Here is an 18,834-nt window from a genome sequence, read left to right on the forward strand (position 1 = left end):
CTCTAGTAGCTCACCCCTCTCCTTAACCCCCAGGTTTGCAGGGCCAGAGATAGCATGGGATAGCTACCGGAGTAAAGTTATGTAATAGTTCAGTAGTGGACATGTAGTGTAAAATGATATAGAGTCATGTAATGTATATTGGTGATAGAGTTGTGCTTGGCCCTAGAGCTGGTTATTTCCTTTTGTACATGATCTGTATATTATTATGATTTATAATGATATATGTTGAGGACCAAGCTTAATATATGAATGATGACCCAACTAAAGCATTTGATGAGGGCTCTAGTATGGGGTTTTATGTTTACAGAGTAATTGTACATGTACAGGTTAAGCTTGGTAGATGAAAAGTTTCAAAATTTTTTATGGAAATGGTTGATCATGTATGGGATTTACCAGGTTTACAGAGTGCATAGCAGGCTTGCTATGGGTCCCAGCGGCCTTAAGCCGATCTGGATCCTAGCGCTGGTAGCGGTCCGGTCTCTGGGTCGTTACAATAATACTGGTGATACTTCTAACTCTACGCTTGATCTTAAAGTTATGCATAAAACTTTCATGGATAGCTTTCAAAAGCTAAATTTGAGAATGGATAACCTTGAGGACAACCTTGAGGACAACCTTAGATTTTCAAAGGGCAAGTCTAATTAGGAGGATGATGATACACACGATCTATCTTATGAATAGGAAAATAAGGCACAGTCAGCTCCTTTCTGAGCCAGAAGGTTGAATGATCGTGTACCCTATGTAGATAATAATATGAACTGCATAAAGATGAAAATTTCAAGCTTCAATGGTAAGCTAATGTTGATGCCTATTTAGAGTGGGAGAGTAAAGTGGAGATGATTTTTAACTGTCAAAGCTATTCCGATGATAAAGAGGTAAAACTTACTGGTCTTAATTTTTCAGATTATGCACTAATATGGTGGGATGAGCTTGTGAAATATAGGAGAAGGAATGGAGAGTTACCTATTGCTACTTGGGAATAGATGAAGAGAATCATGAGGAAGAAATATGTGCCTACTTGTTACCATAGAGATCTCCATCATCAGTTGCAAAGACTGATCTAAGGATCAAAATTTAGTTAAGTGAAAATATAGTTCAGTTCTACTCACATCTAGTAGACGCTGGAATACCTCTGAACCAGCTAACACTGAGGGCCTCCTTGGTTCCTCAGGTCCGAACCTACACAGGTGGACTCAAATGAGGTACCGACATACTCAAATATAACTCTAAACATTCCCCCAAAAACCCCCTAAAACATCTCAATCAATCATGGAAAAGCAAGCAAAGGAAGGCTGGACAGGGGTCTTTCGGCGGCACCTTCGGCGGCCGAACCCCTCTCCAGATCCGAAACTCATGCACTTTCGGCGGCACCTTCGGCGGCCGAAAGTCCCTTCCAGATCCGAAAGTCTAAACTTTCGGGGGCAAGGTTCGGGGGCTGCAAGACCTTTCAGAGCCAAAAGTCACCCACCTTCGGCGGCATGTTCGGCGGCCGAAACTCCCTCTAGAGCCGAAAGTGAAAACCTTCGGGGGCGAGTTTAGGCGGCCAAAACAGCATCCATAAGGGGTTCGGAGGCCGAACCTTGCTTCGGCGGCCGAACCTGAGTTCTCCAAGAAGGCAGAACTCGGGTCACACATGCATATTCAGCCTCCAAAACCTTACCAAACACGCTCAACATGCAACCAACCTCTTATAACCATGTATATACCCTTATCCATACATATAGGAGCTTAAAAACTAGTTCAAACTCCTCAAACAACATCATAGCATCACATATAGCATATGACCAACATATACTCCAACTTCTAGATCCACTCTAAACATGCCATAAAACTCTCTTAAACCCTTTAAAACATGCTTAAAACATAAGGGGAAGTGAGGATCCAGGCTTACCTCTTGAAGATCGAGAGGATTGATGGTCCTAACTCAGAGATGGAGAGGAAAACGATCCAAAAGCTCCAAGTCTTTCAACTTTGCCTTCTTTTGCTCAAAACTTCAAAAATCAAGTTCCAAACTCATTAAAGCTTGCATGATTTGGAAGAACAAGATGAAAATAACCAAAAGAGGATAAAAAACCTACCTTTGCACGAAAAGAGAGTGAAAGCATACTCCATTTCCAGTCAAAGGGGCTTTTATAGGTGGCCAACCGACTCCCCTTTGGCGGCCAAAGCTGCATGCAAACCTCCTCCACCTTCGGCAACCGAAGTGGGGATTCGGGGGCAGCAAAAGCATGCAACTTTCGGCGTCCGAACTTGGCAATTGCCTCTTTGGTCTTTTCCTTTTCAAAACTCAATTGTCCTAAGCAAAAACATAAAAACATGTACAAACATTTTGCAAAACCCTCTATTTTTCCCCTCTAGAAGGCTCTGACATCCATGAATCCCGGATTCCAACGGAGATTCCGCCGGAAAGTAGGAATTCTGATGCCGGGGTCCAGCCGGGTATTACAATTATGCCCAAACATTGTACAAAAATTCATAATTCTCTCAACTCACATATTTAACTTTTAAGCACTCACTTGATATTTCAAAATTGACTTCAGAATATAAACTCAATAAGCCAAACTTGTATGATTCAAATAACAAAAAAAGCAAAGAAAGACCTAACAAGAAAAGCAAAGAAAGACCTAACAAGAAAAGATAGGAAATAACACTAGATGCAAACAGACCAAAATGAACAAACGGATTGATTTAGCACACAAGAGTAAAATTTCATGTACTAAGTGTAATTAGATGTTCAACAATGTGCAATTCGTCAAACTAAGTGTAAGGAACGAATAGACAGAAAGACACCGAATTGACAAACCAAAAATCAAAATTGACGAGACAGATGTGTTTAACACGAAGTTTTCTCTAAGCATGTAATCCTAGGTTAATTGATATTAATATTGACTCATCAAAAATAATTCAAAGCAAGTAAACAAAATAAAAACTTAAAACACAAAGTATTAAGTACAACTATTTTTTAAAAATACTATTCAAATTGGCCCTAAACCTACCCCAAATATGTATTTCAAATTTCAAGTCCAGAAATATGTTCAAGGTATATGAAATATGATTTATATCAGTAGGTGTCAATATTAAAACGAAATTTCAATAATTGACTCAAAGTTGCAGAATTTTTTTTTCTTTTTTTTCTTCTTTCTGGTGTTTTTTTTATATGGACAGAAGTAAAACACTAGAAATACTATTCTAAGAGTAATAGAACAGCAACGTACGAATTAGGGCAGAAATCACAAACTAAGTCATTAAAGATAGTAATTCAACCTAAACAAAAATTAGGGTAAAATTCGATTTGAACAGCAACTAAACAATGAATTCAACTCTAATAGGTATCCTAAACGGAAAGATCACGAAAAAAATTGAAGAACATACACCAAATAACCAAAGTGATATTTAACCAATAATGAACACAAAATTGAATACAAAAACACAAAAGGATAATTAAAAAAATTATCACTAAGCCTAGCTCTGATACCAATTGATGCAAAACTCCAGCCACTTAGAGACCGAAACGACACATACCCAAATAAAAAGAACTTAGCTCAAAAAATAATTCTACAATCTAAAACACCTTTAATTAACATGCAATTAAGAACATTTATAACTGATTGATTTTAGGAGCAACATGAATAAGAACTATACAAGTTACTATCAAACCTTATTCTTAATACAATATCAAGAACTAAGATCTCTCTACAGCTCTCAAAGAAGAATCGCGTAAAGTAATTGTATTAAATAATGATAATTTGTCCATAATATGAAAAAAGAGATGCTTTATATACCTTAGGGCAATCTAGTCCAATTAGGAAAAAAATCTATACAAACAAAACAACTAAATAGAACATAGTGACAGCATCATAAGACCCAAATCTTTGCAACTATCCACTACTATGCATAGACTCATGATTTATACCACTATCCACTACTGGTTAACTACCCACTACTGAAGTAGTGATGAAGAATTTATTGATGCAAATACAAAATTTGAACCGTTAATAAGGTCACATTCGGTCTAATTGACTAGGAATGGTTAGATTGTTCTTCAACTTTAAAATAACTTGCAAAGCTTCAACATATCCCTTCATGAATCCTTGAAGTGCCTCCTTCAACTTCTTGGATCTCAACCTTGTAATTGGTCTTTGAGGCAATGCTAGCTCATCATTTTTTGTGTTGTTGGTTGTGCTTTCATCATGCTTCCAATCTTCATCCTTTAGAACCTCGTCTAATGACTCTTCTTCCTCCAGCTTTGCCTTCCCCTTAGATTGCATTTGGATTGTCTCTGTCCAAGTTCTTAGGGTGTCGATGGAAGCTTCCTCCCTTATCCTGAGAGTCATGAAGGAGGCCTCCTCCCAAACTTTATACTGCTCGAGAGTGGCCTGTAGCCTTTTTATGTATTGAAGTATTTGCTCATTATTTAGGTTGCTCAAATCAGCCTCATTAACTATCAATGGTGTAACGACCCGGAAATCGGACCGCTACCGGCACTAGGATCCAGATCGGCATAAGGCCGCCGGGACCCGTAGCAAGCCTACATACATCCTGTATACCTGTTAAATCCCATACATGGTCAAACATATACATAAAAACTTTAAACTTTCTCTTTCGTTTACCAAGCTTAACCTGTGCATGCACAAACTCATAAACATAAAACCCCACACTGAAGCCCTCATCAAATGCTCCAATGGGGCAACATATCATACATTAAGTTTGGCTTACATAAACCTCAATAAAATATTTCATAGATTGTAACGACCCCAAAATGGACCGTCACCGGCGCTAGGATTCAGGTCGGCTTAAGGCCGCCAGAACCCGTAGCAAGCCTGCTATACTCTCTGTGTACCTGTAAACCTCATACATGATCATACATATTCTGTGAAAATAAAATTCTTTTCTGAACCAAGGCTTAACCTGTGCATGCACTATCTCTGTACTCTGTACTCATGTACTCTGTACTCTGTATCCCTGACTAGAGCTTGCTCTAGATGGGCTATCTCATACCTGTTAAGCCTGGTTTTCACATACAGGAAAACATATATACATATACAGATCATGTACAAAACATACATCACTAGGTCACTAGGTCAAGCAACAACTATTAATTACATGTCCACTCTAAGCTCTTACAGATCTCTTTACTTTTCCTGTACTCTGCTGGACTGTCCCTGTACACTGTACACTGAACCTGCAAAACTGGGGTTAAGGGAGTGGGATGAGCTCTATAGCCCAGTGAGTAGAACAGTAAAACATCTCAGTAAACTATGATCTCATGAAATGCATCATATCACAGACAAGCCACATCACGAGTAAACCTGTCACCACATAGTCCCAGTAACTCTGTGCCAGGGCGTAGAATCGAGCACCTGGTCTTCCTGTCATATATGTATATGTGTATATAACACCTCTGTACTTACCATTGCCAGGGCGTAGTCAAAGGCTCCTGGACTTCACTATACGTGCCAGGGCGTAGTCAAAGGCTCCTGGACTTCCTGTCTGAGACTATTGGATCATTCAGCATTTACTCACATCATCAAATAACAATGCAATGCAACATATTCGTGGACTAATGCAATCACCCTATGGCATAAACATGATGCATGAGATATGCTAAAAGCAATTTGTGGTTCAATTAAAAGTCATAAGTTTAGTTCCACTCACCTCCGGCTATCTGGACTGACTGACTCTGCAGGCTCTGAAACTCTGGAGCAGTACTCACTGCTGCTCTCTCTGGTTCCTCTGGTCTGTACCTATACAGATAGACTCAAATGAGGGACCAAACTACTGGATTTAAACTCCCCAAGAAACCCCTGAAACTCACTTAACTAGCTATGCAAAGCATGCAAAAGAAAAGCTGGACAGGACACTTTCGGCGGCAGGTTCGGCGGCCGAATGTCCTCTCCAGAGACGAAACTCAAGCACCTTCGGCGGCACCTTCGGCGGCCGAATGTCCCAAACAGAGCCGAACATGCAAAAACACTCGGGGCAAGCTGTGGCAGCCTAAGCCACCATGCAGGAGGTTCGGCGGCCGAATGAACTTTCGGCTGCCGAACCTGAGTTCATCCAGAACTCAGCTTCAACGGCAAACCATCTCCTTCTTTCTTTCAACTTCTCCAAACATGTATACTTCAACTAGGCAACACACATATACTCAAGTATATGGTCACAGGGGTCCAACACTATCTAATAACCCCAAACAACAAAACAAACATAACACATAATCATGAATACATGCATAAATCATCAAAACTACCACTTTTCACCTAAACATGCATCTCCTTCTTAACCCCATAAAACCTTCAGAAAACATCTAAACAAGTTCCAAACCTTCACGTACCTCCTGTATAACAAGAGGATGACCAATCCTCACGTGAAGTTTTGGCCAAACGCTCCTTCACACACCGTAACACTTAACACTTAACTTTTATGCACAAAACCTTCAAACACTTAGCAAACCAACAAAAATTCTGTATGAGCTGCTAAAAACACTTGCAGATAAACCAAGGGAGACGTGGCCAACTTCTGGACATGATCTGGTGTTAACACCTGTCCAAAATGCTGACTAAGGAATGAAAACCTGCTGGCTAAGCAACTCAGCTTCGGCTGCCGAATCGCATGCAAAACCATGCAACATTCGGGGGCCGAACGTACCTTCGGAAGCCGATCATTGGGCACTTTCGGCGGCCGAATTTATCTTCGGCGGCCGAACGTGGCTCCTCTGCCTTGGTTCATTGCAACTCAAAACTATCACACTGTAAACCCAGAAAAACCCAGAAAACACATCATAACAAGTAGAAACATAACTCCTACCCTTATATAGAATCCCAACACCCCGGAGTCCACCAGACAACAGGAATTCCGGTGCCGGATTCTAGCCGGGTATTACATAGATCATGTGCAAAAGGGATTAACTTTACATACTAGGGTCAAGCACAACTCTAAACCTCAATATATATCATTACATTACATTACATTACTATACTTTACATTACAATGTCTTTTTCATGTCCACAACTAGCTATTACATAAAACATGACTCCTTTACTCTTGATGACTTCCTGATCTATCCCGTACCTGCAAACCTGAGGGTTAAGGGTGTAATACCCGGTTAGCTCAGGCATCGGAATTCTTACCGTCCGGTGGAATTCGAGGATGTCAGTGTTGTTAGAAGGGTAAGAGAATGATTTCTAAACTGGTTTCAGTATTTAATGTGTTTTGAATGAGTTTTGGATTAAGTTTTGAAGAGAAAAGACTTTGGGAACTTTCGCCATGTTCGGCCGCCGGAGATAATGTTCGGCCGCCGAAAGTGTTATAGATTCGGCTTCCGAAGGTCATGTTCGGCCCCCGAACGTTGCATGGTTTTGCATGCAGGTTTGGCAGCCGAAGGTGAGTCGGCCAGCCCTCTATTTCAGTGCCTCCAGTCGGTGAATTGGATGGATTTTCGTTCCTTTCACTTCCTGAGGTGAGGCCACGTCCTCCCTGAGTCACTTGCTTTGGTTTTCTCACCTTGTAACGTTTTAATGGGTTGCTGGTGAAGGGTTTTAGTGAAAAAGAGAGGTTTGGTAGTGTGGAGAAGGTGAAGGGAAGGTGGTGCATGTCCTTAGGTTCAGGTTGATCAGCTTCTGTTTTCAGGAGGTAAGGGCAGCTTTTTCCCTTGTTTTACTGATTTATACCAGCTTTTAAAGAGGTTAAGGGTAGAGTTGCATGTATAGGGTTTAAGTTTAGTTTTTGATGAGTTATGCATGAAAGCTTGTCTATGTGTTTGTTTGTTGTTTTGTTGGGGTTGTAAGTTAGTGTTGGACCCCTTTGTTCATATACTTGAGTATATGTGTGTTAAGGAGTGGTGTTATGCATGTTTAGAGAGGTGAAAAGGATGGAGGAGCTAGGTTACGGGTGAAGCTGAGTTCTTGAAGAACTCAGGTTCGGCAGCCGAAGGAGCATTCGGCCGCCGAACCTCTTGCATGGTGGCTTCGGCTGCCACAGCTTGCCCCCGAGTGTTTTTAAGGTTCGGCTCTGTTTAAGGGGTTTCGGCCGCCGAAGGTGCCGCCGAAGGTTAGAGACTTTCGTCTCTGGAGTATGTTGTGGCCCCCGAACCTTGCCCCCGAAAGGGTTCGGCAGCCGAAAGTAGACATTCGGCCGCCGAAAGTATGCAAGTTTCGGCTCTGGACAGGGCATTCGGCCGCCGAACCTGCTGCCGAATGTGTTCTGTCTAGCCTTTCTTTTGCATGCCTTATGTGATTGTTTTAGGAGCGTTTTAAGGGGTTTTGGGATGTTGTTTACGAATTGTTTAGAATGTGTTTGACACCTCATTCGAGTCCTTTTGTGTAGGATTGGACCCGAGAGTGCGAGGAGGTCATCAGTGGTAGGTGTTGCTGAGTCAGTTCTGGTTTCTGCTCGAGGAGCAGAGGTGAGTGGAACGAAACTTAATGCTTTTCATTAAGAAATAAACTACTTCCAGCATAGTTCATGCATCATGAGTATATAGTAGGTTGCGTGCATTAGAGTTCACGAATATGCCGCATTGCATTACGTACTTGTTGTTGTGGGTACATGCTGAATGATCCAATAGTCTCAGACAGGAAGTCCAGGAGCCTTTGACTACGCCCTGGCAGGTACATGTGAAGTCCAGGAGCCTTTGACTATGCCCTGGCAAATGGTAAGTACTGATGACAGGAAGACCAGGTGCTCGATTCTACGCCCTGGCACAGAGTTACTGGGACTATGTGGTGACAGGTTTACCCTTGATGTGGATTGTCTGTGATATGATGCATTCCATAAGATCTGTGTTACTGACTTGTTTTATTTACTGTTCTACTCACTGGGCTTTAGAGCTCATCCCACTCCCTTAATCCCAGTTTTGCAGGTTCAGAGTAGCTGGGGAGAGTCAGCAAGAGCAGAGTGTTGATTCAAGGACTGTATGTGTAATAGCTTAGTGTGGACATGATGTAAATGAAAAGAGTTATATGTACAAGTATGTCATAGCGTGTAAGGAAGTATGAGATGATTTAGAATGTGCTTTGCCTAGTGTTTGTTTATCCCTTGTTTATGCATGTATCCTGTTTTTAGTTTCTTGATGAGAACTGTGTCAAAACAGACTTAATCAATGTTGTGTTTCTAAAACCCAGTGAATGATAACTGTGAGGGAAGATAGGGTTTCATTCCCTTGACCCAAGACTAGTGCAGAGGGAAGACCAGGTTTGATTCCTGTGCCTCTATGGTAGCCAAGGTTCACTTATGATATGCTGACCCTACAGAGTGGGTTCTATGTTTCAGAGCATAGTGCATGGAGGTTACTTGGTAAGTATCACTGGTTTAGCCCTGAGGGCTATTTCAGACTGAGATGTCTGATGTTTTAAAGGTTAAGTCTGGTAGTTTTTACAGAGAAAGAAAGTACAATGAGTAGTCGAGTTGGATCATGTATGGGATTTTAACAGGTACACAGAGTTCATAGCAGGCTTACTACGGGTCTAGGCGGCCTTAAGCCGATCTGGATCCTAGTGCCGAGCACTTTGGGCCGTTACAGAGAGGTACCGGTTTCCGGGGTGTTACAGGTGGTATCAGAGCATAGGTTCCTCAAAAGTACGGTGTGTGAGCATGTTTGTTCAAGGATGAGAGATCCCACATCGGAAAGAGGTTGCGTCAGTCATAGCAAGGCAAAGCACAATAAGTAAAATCATGTCCATTAGGTTGTTAAGTTTTGTTTTGCGTGCTGATGTGAAATGCCATGAGGGATGCTATGCATGTACATGTTCTATGTTCATGTGTCTTTCATATGAACTATATGTGTGCTAATGTTTGTCTATTTGTGTTCTGTGTTTTTAGAAGAGCTAAGATGAGTGGAATTAGTCCTCAGATTGATTCAGATCCGTCTGAAGGGTCTTTTGATGAAAGCAGGGATGGAATGGATCTAGAAAGAGTATCTGGAGATAGGAAAGAGAGGGAAGTGGATGTGCAAAGAAGGGATATAGGTTTGCAGGTGAATATGGACACTGAATCTTTAGAGGATATGCAGGCCAAGGATGACAGACGTTCAGTTATAGGAGAGAATGATCCCTCTACTTGGAGTACAGCTACCTCAAAAGGAGTGCAATGGGGGAGCACTAGTAAGCAAAAAGTCAGAGGCCTTAGAAGGTCAAAGAAAAAGGAGTTCGGGAATAGGATAAACCCTAGTTTGTATCGTGATGCTGGTCCGAGTTCTAGACCAAAATGTTTGAGGTGTGGAAGGTTGCATAAGGGAGTCTGTCGAGTAGGGATAACAGGATGTTATAGGTGTGGTCAGGAAGGACATATGATACGTGAGTGTCCTGTTGCGCCTTGGATAGTTCAGTCCCAGCGGACATTTTCTGGTAGAACTGGTCAGCAGGAGGCAGCCACATTTGACACCGAGGTGCCAGGTATGCTTGTGTTTTTGGGTCGTCTGTTGTCTATATGGTGTGAGATTCATAGAGGAAAACCGAATTATAGGAATGCTGAGGAAAGTGAATAGCTAAGAGATTAGTGAACTAAAGAAAAGGTAAAGAGAGAATTGCTATGAAATGTGGTACCCTTGGGTTGTTACGTGTAGTTATAGTACGAATGTAAAATAAACGAAAGAGAAAAGAAGAAAGACGAAGGTTAGAAAGAGAATAGAGTTCGTCTGGGAATAGGTGGTAGTTGAGGCAGAGAAAAGTGCCAGTCTTTTCTTTCGTAGATTCCCGTGGAAAGTTTCGTTAGCTTTGGCTTGGATCTTCACCCTGATTCTATAGGAGGCTATCACATTGAACACGGTGACGTCAGGTATGGTCACTGGAAGTGTTTGGATGTGTATGCTATTTGGTTTGGACCCTAGTGTTTTGCTTTCCTTTCTGTTTGTGAGCCTTACCTAGGGTGGGTTTGATGACTTCTGGGCTTAGAGAGTTTTCTTTGGGTTAGTAGACCCGAGTGTGATCCATCTGTGGCAGAGTCAGTCTGTCGATTCAGTTCAGAGCATGTGAGAGTAGTGGATGTAATCCAGCTGACCTTATGGTTCTAGAGTTGACTCGTGATGTCAATCTAGGGCGGATTGGCTAGCTACTCATGGTACTACCTGAGTCTGCAGAGACAAGGTAGGAAAGTTCAGAGTATAGAGCCTAGAATGGATCAGAGTAAGTCCTGAGAGAGGACAGAGTATAGGGATGCCTAGAAGTTGGTGTCAGCCCCGTAAGCTCATAGTTTTTCAGGAAGGTTACTAGGGGGTTTTCGCTCTTGTGAGCAAGGTTTGCAATCAGGTCAGGGAATCAGCCTCAGTGCCAATGTTCGTATTGACTAGATGTTTCCAGTATGGAGGCATGGTAGCTAAGGGGTTTTATCTGACTTAGTACCTCACCCTGGAATTGACTTCTTGAGCTGTTATAGTACCGGTTAATGGTGACGAAGTAAGTCTAGTTAGGAGTGATCTAGAAAGAACAGCGACGAAGGATCGATTGTGGTTTTCCTAGGTAAAACCTAGATTTGAGTAAAACCAGTTTAGAAATCATTCTCTTACCCTTCTAACAACACTGACATCCTCGAATTCCACCGGACGGTAAGAATTCTGATGCCTGAGCTAACCGGGTATTACAATCTTCCCCCCTTTAAAAACATTCGTCCTCGAATGTGAAAAACAAACAAGTAAACAATCAAGAACGAAATCTATGCCTGAACTTTACAGCTTCTGCTGCGCTACTCTAATCCTGACTCCTTTTTCCTCTCATTTCTTTTTTTAACTTTCACATTCTACCTCTCACCAGGTTTCAGTATTTAATGTGTTTTGAATGAGTTTTGGATTAAGTTTTGAAGAGAAAAGACTTTGGGAACTTTCGCCATGTTCGGCCGCCGGAGATAATGTTCGGCCGCCGAAAGTGTTATAGATTCGGCTTCCGAAGGTCATGTTCGGCCCCCGAACGTTGCATGGTTTTGCATGCAGGTTTGGCAGCCGAAGGTGAGTCGGCCAGCCCTCTATTTCAGTGCCTCCAGTCGGTGAATTGGATGGATTTCCGTTCCTTTCACTTCCTGAGGTGAGGCCACGTCCTCCCTGAGTCACTTGCTTTGGTTTTCTCACCTTGTAACGTTTTAATGGGTTGCTGGTGAAGGGTTTTAGTGAAAAAGAGAGGTTTGGTAGTGTGGAGAAGGTGAAGGGAAGGTGGTGCATGTCCTTAGGTTCAGGTTGATCAGCTTCTGTTTTCAGGAGGTAAGGGCAGCTTTTTCCCTTGTTTTACTGATTTATACCAGCTTTTAAAGAGGTTAAGGGTAGAGTTGCATGTATAGGGTTTAAGTTTAGTTTTTGATGAGTTATGCATGAAAGCTTGTCTATGTGTTTGTTTGTTGTTTTGTTGGGGTTGTAAGTTAGTGTTGGACCCCTTTGTTCATATACTTGAGTATATGTGTGTTAAGGAGTGGTGTTATGCATGTTTAGAGAGGTGAAAAGGATGGAGGAGCTAGGTTACGGGTGAAGCTGAGTTCTTGAAGAACTCAGGTTCGGCAGCCGAAGGAGCATTCGGCCGCCGAACCTCTTGCATGGTGGCTTCGGCTGCCACAGCTTGCCCCCGAGTGTTTTTAAGGTTCGGCTCTGTTTAAGGGGTTTCGGCCGCCGAAGGTGCCGCCGAAGGTTAGAGACTTTCGTCTCTGGAGTATGTTGTGGCCCCCGAACCTTGCCCCCGAAAGGGTTCGGCAGCCGAAAGTAGACATTCGGCCGCCGAAAGTATGCAAGTTTCGGCTCTGGACAGGGCATTCGGCCGCCGAACCTGCTGCCGAATGTGTTCTGTCTAGCCTTTCTTTTGCATGCCTTATGTGATTGTTTTAGGAGCGTTTTAAGGGGTTTTGGGATGTTGTTTACGAATTGTTTAGAATGTGTTTGACACCTCATTCGAGTCCTTTTGTGTAGGATTGGACCCGAGAGTGCGAGGAGGTCATCAGTGGTAGGTGTTGCTGAGTCAGTTCTGGTTTCTGCTCGAGGAGCAGAGGTGAGTGGAACGAAACTTAATGCTTTTCATTAAGAAATAAACTACTTCCAGCATAGTTCATGCATCATGAGTATATAGTAGGTTGCGTGCATTAGAGTTCACGAATATGCCGCATTGCATTACGTACTTGTTGTTGTGGGTACATGCTGAATGATCCAATAGTCTCAGACAGGAAGTCCAGGAGCCTTTGACTACGCCCTGGCAGGTACATGTGAAGTCCAGGAGCCTTTGACTACGCCCTGGCAAATGGTAAGTACTGATGACAGGAAGACCAGGTGCTCGATTCTACGCCCTGGCACAGAGTTACTGGGACTATGTGGTGACAGGTTTACCCTTGATGTGGATTGTCTGTGATATGATGCATTCCATAAGATCTGTGTTACTGACTTGTTTTATTTACTGTTCTACTCACTGGGCTTTAGAGCTCATCCCACTCCCTTAATCCCAGTTTTGCAGGTTCAGAGTAGCTGGGGAGAGTCAGCAAGAGCAGAGTGTTGATTCAAGGACTGTATGTGTAATAGCTTAGTGTGGACATGATGTAAATGAAAAGAGTTATATGTACAAGTATGTCATAGCGTGTAAGGAAGTATGAGATGATTTAGAATGTGCTTTGCCTAGTGTTTGTTTATCCCTTGTTTATGCATGTATCCTGTTTTTAGTTTCTTGATGAGAACTGTGTCAAAACAGACTTAATCAATGTTGTGTTTCTAAAACCCAGTGAATGATAACTGTGAGGGAAGATAGGGTTTCATTCCCTTGACCCAAGACTAGTGCAGAGGGAAGACCAGGTTTGATTCCTGTGCCTCTATGGTAGCCAAGGTTCACTTATGATATGCTGACCCTACAGAGTGGGTTCTATGTTTCAGAGCATAGTGCATGGAGGTTACTTGGTAAGTATCACTGGTTTAGCCCTGAGGGCTATTTCAGACTGAGATGTCTGATGTTTTAAAGGTTAAGTCTGGTAGTTTTTACAGAGAAAGAAAGTACAATGAGTAGTCGAGTTGGATCATGTATGGGATTTTAACAGGTACACAGAGTTCATAGCAGGCTTACTACGGGTCTAGGCGGCCTTAAGCCGATCTGGATCCTAGTGCCGAGCACTTTGGGCCGTTACAGAGAGGTACCGGTTTCCGGGGTGTTACAGGTGGTATCAGAGCATAGGTTCCTCAAAAGTACGGTGTGTGAGCATGTTTGTTCAAGGATGAGAGATCCCACATCGGAAAGAGGTTGCGTCAGTCATAGCAAGGCAAAGCACAATAAGTAAAATCATGTCCATTAGGTTGTTAAGTTTTGTTTTGCGTGCTGATGTGAAATGCCATGAGGGATGCTATGCATGTACATGTTCTATGTTCATGTGTCTTTCATATGAACTATATGTGTGCTAATGTTTGTCTATTTGTGTTCTGTGTTTTCAGAAGAGCTAAGATTAGTGGAATTAGTCCTCAGATTGATTCAGATCCGTCTGAAGGGTCTTTTGATGAAAGCAGGGATGGAATGGATCTAGAAAGAGTATCTGGAGATAGGAAAGAGAGGGAAGTGGATGTGCAAAGAAGGGATATAGGTTTGCAGGTGAATATGGACACTGAATCTTTAGAGGATATGCAGGCCAAGGATGACAGACGTTCAGTTATAGGAGAGAATGATCCCTCTACTTGGAGTACAGCTACCTCAAAAGGAGTGCAATGGGGGAGCACTAGTAAGCAAAAAGTCAGAGGCCTTAGAAGGTCAAAGCAAAAGGAGTTCGGGAATAGGATAAACCCTAGTTTGTATCGTGATGCTGGTCCGAGTTCTAGACCAAAATGTTTGAGGTGTGGAAGGTTGCATAAGGGAGTCTGTCGAGTAGGGATAACAGGATGTTATAGGTGTGGTCAGGAAGGACATATGATACGTGAGTGTCCTGTTGCGCCTTGGATAGTTCAGTCCCAGCGGACATTTTCTGGTAGAACTGGTCAGCAGGAGGCAGCCACATTTGACACCGAGGTGCCAGGTATGCTTGTGTTTTTGGGTCGTCTGTTGTCTATATGGTGTGAGATTCATAGAGGAAAACCGAATTATAGGAATGCTGAGGAAAGTGAATAGCTAAGAGATTAGTGAACTAAAGAAAAGGTAAAGAGAGAATTGCTATGAAATGTGGTACCCTTGGGTTGTTACGTGTAGTTATAGTACGAATGTAAAATAAACGAAAGAGAAAAGAAGAAAGACGAAGGTTAGAAAGAGAATAGAGTTCGTCTGGGAATAGGTGGTAGTTGAGGCAGAGAAAAGTGCCAGTCTTTTCTTTCGTAGATTCCCGTGGAAAGTTTCGTTAGCTTTGGCTTGGATCTTCACCCTGATTCTATAGGAGGCTATCACATTGAACACGGTGACGTCAGGTATGGTCACTGGAAGTGTTTGGATGTGTATGCTATTTGGTTTGGACCCTAGTGTTTTGCTTTCCTTTCTGTTTGTGAGCCTTACCTAGGGTGGGTTTGATGACTTCTGGGCTTAGAGAGTTTTCTTTGGGTTAGTAGACCCGAGTGTGATCCATCTGTGGCAGAGTCAGTCTGTCGATTCAGTTCAGAGCATGTGAGAGTAGTGGATGTAATCCAGCTGACCTTATGGTTCTAGAGTTGACTCGTGATGTCAATCTAGGGCGGATTGGCTAGCTACTCATGGTACTACCTGAGTCTGCAGAGACAAGGTAGGAAAGTTCAGAGTATAGAGCCTAGAATGGATCAGAGTAAGTCCTGAGAGAGGACAGAGTATAGGGATGCCTAGAAGTTGGTGTCAGCCCCGTAAGCTCATAGTTTTTCAGGAAGGTTACTAGGGGGTTTTCGCTCTTGTGAGCAAGGTTTGCAATCAGGTCAGGGAATCAGCCTCAGTGCCAATGTTCGTATTGACTAGATGTTTCCAGTATGGAGGCATGGTAGCTAAGGGGTTTTATCTGACTTAGTACCTCACCCTGGAATTGACTTCTTGAGCTGTTATAGTACCGGTTAATGGTGACGAAGTAAGTCTAGTTAGGAGTGATCTAGAAAGAACAGCGACGAAGGATCGATTGTGGTTTTCCTAGGTAAAACCTAGATTTGAGTAAAACCAGTTTAGAAATCATTCTCTTACCCTTCTAACAACACTGACATCCTCGAATTCCACCGGACGGTAAGAATTCTGATGCCTGAGCTAACCGGGTATTACAATCTTCCCCCCTTTAAAAACATTCGTCCTCGAATGTGAAAAACAAACAAGTAAACAATCAAGAACGAAATCTATGCCTGAACTTTACAGCTTCTGCTGCGCTACTCTAATCCTGACTCCTTTTTCCTCTCATTTCTTTTTTTAACTTTCACATTCTACCTCTCACCAGGTTTCAGTATTTAATGTGTTTTGAATGAGTTTTGGATTAAGTTTTGAAGAGAAAAGACTTTGGGAACTTTCGCCATGTTCGGCCGCCGGAGATAATGTTCGGCCGCCGAAAGTGTTATAGATTCGGCTTCCGAAGGTCATGTTCGGCCCCCGAACGTTGCATGGTTTTGCATGCAGGTTTGGCAGCCGAAGGTGAGTCGGCCAGCCCTCTATTTCAGTGCCTCCAGTCGGTGAATTGGATGGATTTCCGTTCCTTTCACTTCCTGAGGTGAGGCCACGTCCTCCCTGAGTCACTTGCTTTGGTTTTCTCACCTTGTAACGTTTTAATGGGTTGCTGGTGAAGGGTTTTAGTGAAAAAGAGAGGTTTGGTAGTGTGGAGAAGGTGAAGGGAAGGTGGTGCATGTCCTTAGGTTCAGGTTGATCAGCTTCTGTTTTCAGGAGGTAAGGGCAGCTTTTTCCCTTGTTTTACTGATTTATACCAGCTTTTAAAGAGGTTAAGGGTAGAGTTGCATGTATAGGGTTTAAGTTTAGTTTTTGATGAGTTATGCATGAAAGCTTGTCTATGTGTTTGTTTGTTGTTTTGTTGGGGTTGTAAGTTAGTGTTGGACCCCTTTGTTCATATACTTGAGTATATGTGTGTTAAGGAGTGGTGTTATGCATGTTTAGAGAGGTGAAAAGGATGGAGGAGCTAGGTTACGGGTGAAGCTGAGTTCTTGAAGAACTCAGGTTCGGCAGCCGAAGGAGCATTCGGCCGCCGAACCTCTTGCATGGTGGCTTCGGCTGCCACAGCTTGCCCCCGAGTGTTTTTAAGGTTCGGCTCTGTTTAAGGGGTTTCGGCCGCCGAAGGTGCCGCCGAAGGTTAGAGACTTTCGTCTCTGGAGTATGTTGTGGCCCCCGAACCTTGCCCCCGAAAGGGTTCGGCAGCCGAAAGTAGACATTCGGCCGCCGAAAGTATGCAAGTTTCGGCTCTGGACAGGGCATTCGGCCGCCGAACCTGCTGCCGAATGTGTTCTGTCTAGCCTTTCTTTTGCATGCCTTATGTGATTGTTTTAGGAGCGTTTTAAGGGGTTTTGGGATGTTGTTTACGAATTGTTTAGAATGTGTTTGACACCTCATTCGAGTCCTTTTGTGTAGGATTGGACCCGAGAGTGCGAGGAGGTCATCAGTGGTAGGTGTTGCTGAGTCAGTTCTGGTTTCTGCTCGAGGAGCAGAGGTGAGTGGAACGAAACTTAATGCTTTTCATTAAGAAATAAACTACTTCCAGCATAGTTCATGCATCATGAGTATATAGTAGGTTGCGTGCATTAGAGTTCACGAATATGCCGCATTGCATTACGTACTTGTTGTTGTGGGTACATGCTGAATGATCCAATAGTCTCAGACAGGAAGTCCAGGAGCCTTTGACTACGCCCTGGCAGGTACATGTGAAGTCCAGGAGCCTTTGACTACGCCCTGGCAAATGGTAAGTACTGATGACAGGAAGACCAGGTGCTCGATTCTACGCCCTGGCACAGAGTTACTGGGACTATGTGGTGACAGGTTTACCCTTGATGTGGATTGTCTGTGATATGATGCATTCCATAAGATCTGTGTTACTGACTTGTTTTATTTACTGTTCTACTCACTGGGCTTTAGAGCTCATCCCACTCCCTTAATCCCAGTTTTGCAGGTTCAGAGTAGCTGGGGAGAGTCAGCAAGAGCAGAGTGTTGATTCAAGGACTGTATGTGTAATAGCTTAGTGTGGACATGATGTAAATGAAAAGAGTTATATGTACAAGTATGTCATAGCGTGTAAGGAAGTATGAGATGATTTAGAATGTGCTTTGCCTAGTGTTTGTTTATCCCTTGTTTATGCATGTATCCTGTTTTTAGTTTCTTGATGAGAACTGTGTCAAAACAGACTTAATCAATGTTGTGTTTCTAAAACCCAGTGAATGATAACTGTGAGGGAAGATAGGGTTTCATTCCCTTGACCCAAGACTAGTGCAGAGGGAAGACCAGGTTTGATTCCTGTGCCTCTATGGTAGCCAAGGTTCACTTATGATATGCTGACCCTACAGAGTGGGTTCTATGTTTCAGAGCATAGTGCATGGAGGTTACTTGGTAAGTATCACTGGTTTAGCCCTGAGGGCTATTTCAGACTGAGATGTCTGATGTTTTAAAGGTTAAGTCTAGTAGTTTTTACAGAGAAAGAAAGTACAATGAGTAGTCGAGTTGGATCATGTATGGGATTTTAACAGGTACACAGAGTTCATAGCAGGCTTACTACGGGTCTAGGCGGCCTTAAGCCGATCTGGATCCTAGTGCCGAGCACTTTGGGCCGTTACAGAGAGGTACCGGTTTCCGGGGTGTTACAAAGGGAATGGGGTGAGCTACTAGAGCCCAGTGAGCAGAATAGTAAAAACATTATATTAAAATTCATGCTTTTATGAAATGCGTCACATCACAAACAAATCACATCAAGGATGGACTTGTCACCGATAGCCCTCTACACATTCCAATAGTGCCAGGGGCATAGAATGGGCCTCACTGGTCTTTCTCT

Source organism: Manihot esculenta, chromosome 13 (assembly GCF_001659605.2).
Source record: "Manihot esculenta cultivar AM560-2 chromosome 13, M.esculenta_v8, whole genome shotgun sequence".
Lineage (NCBI taxonomy): Eukaryota > Viridiplantae > Streptophyta > Magnoliopsida > Malpighiales > Euphorbiaceae > Manihot > Manihot esculenta.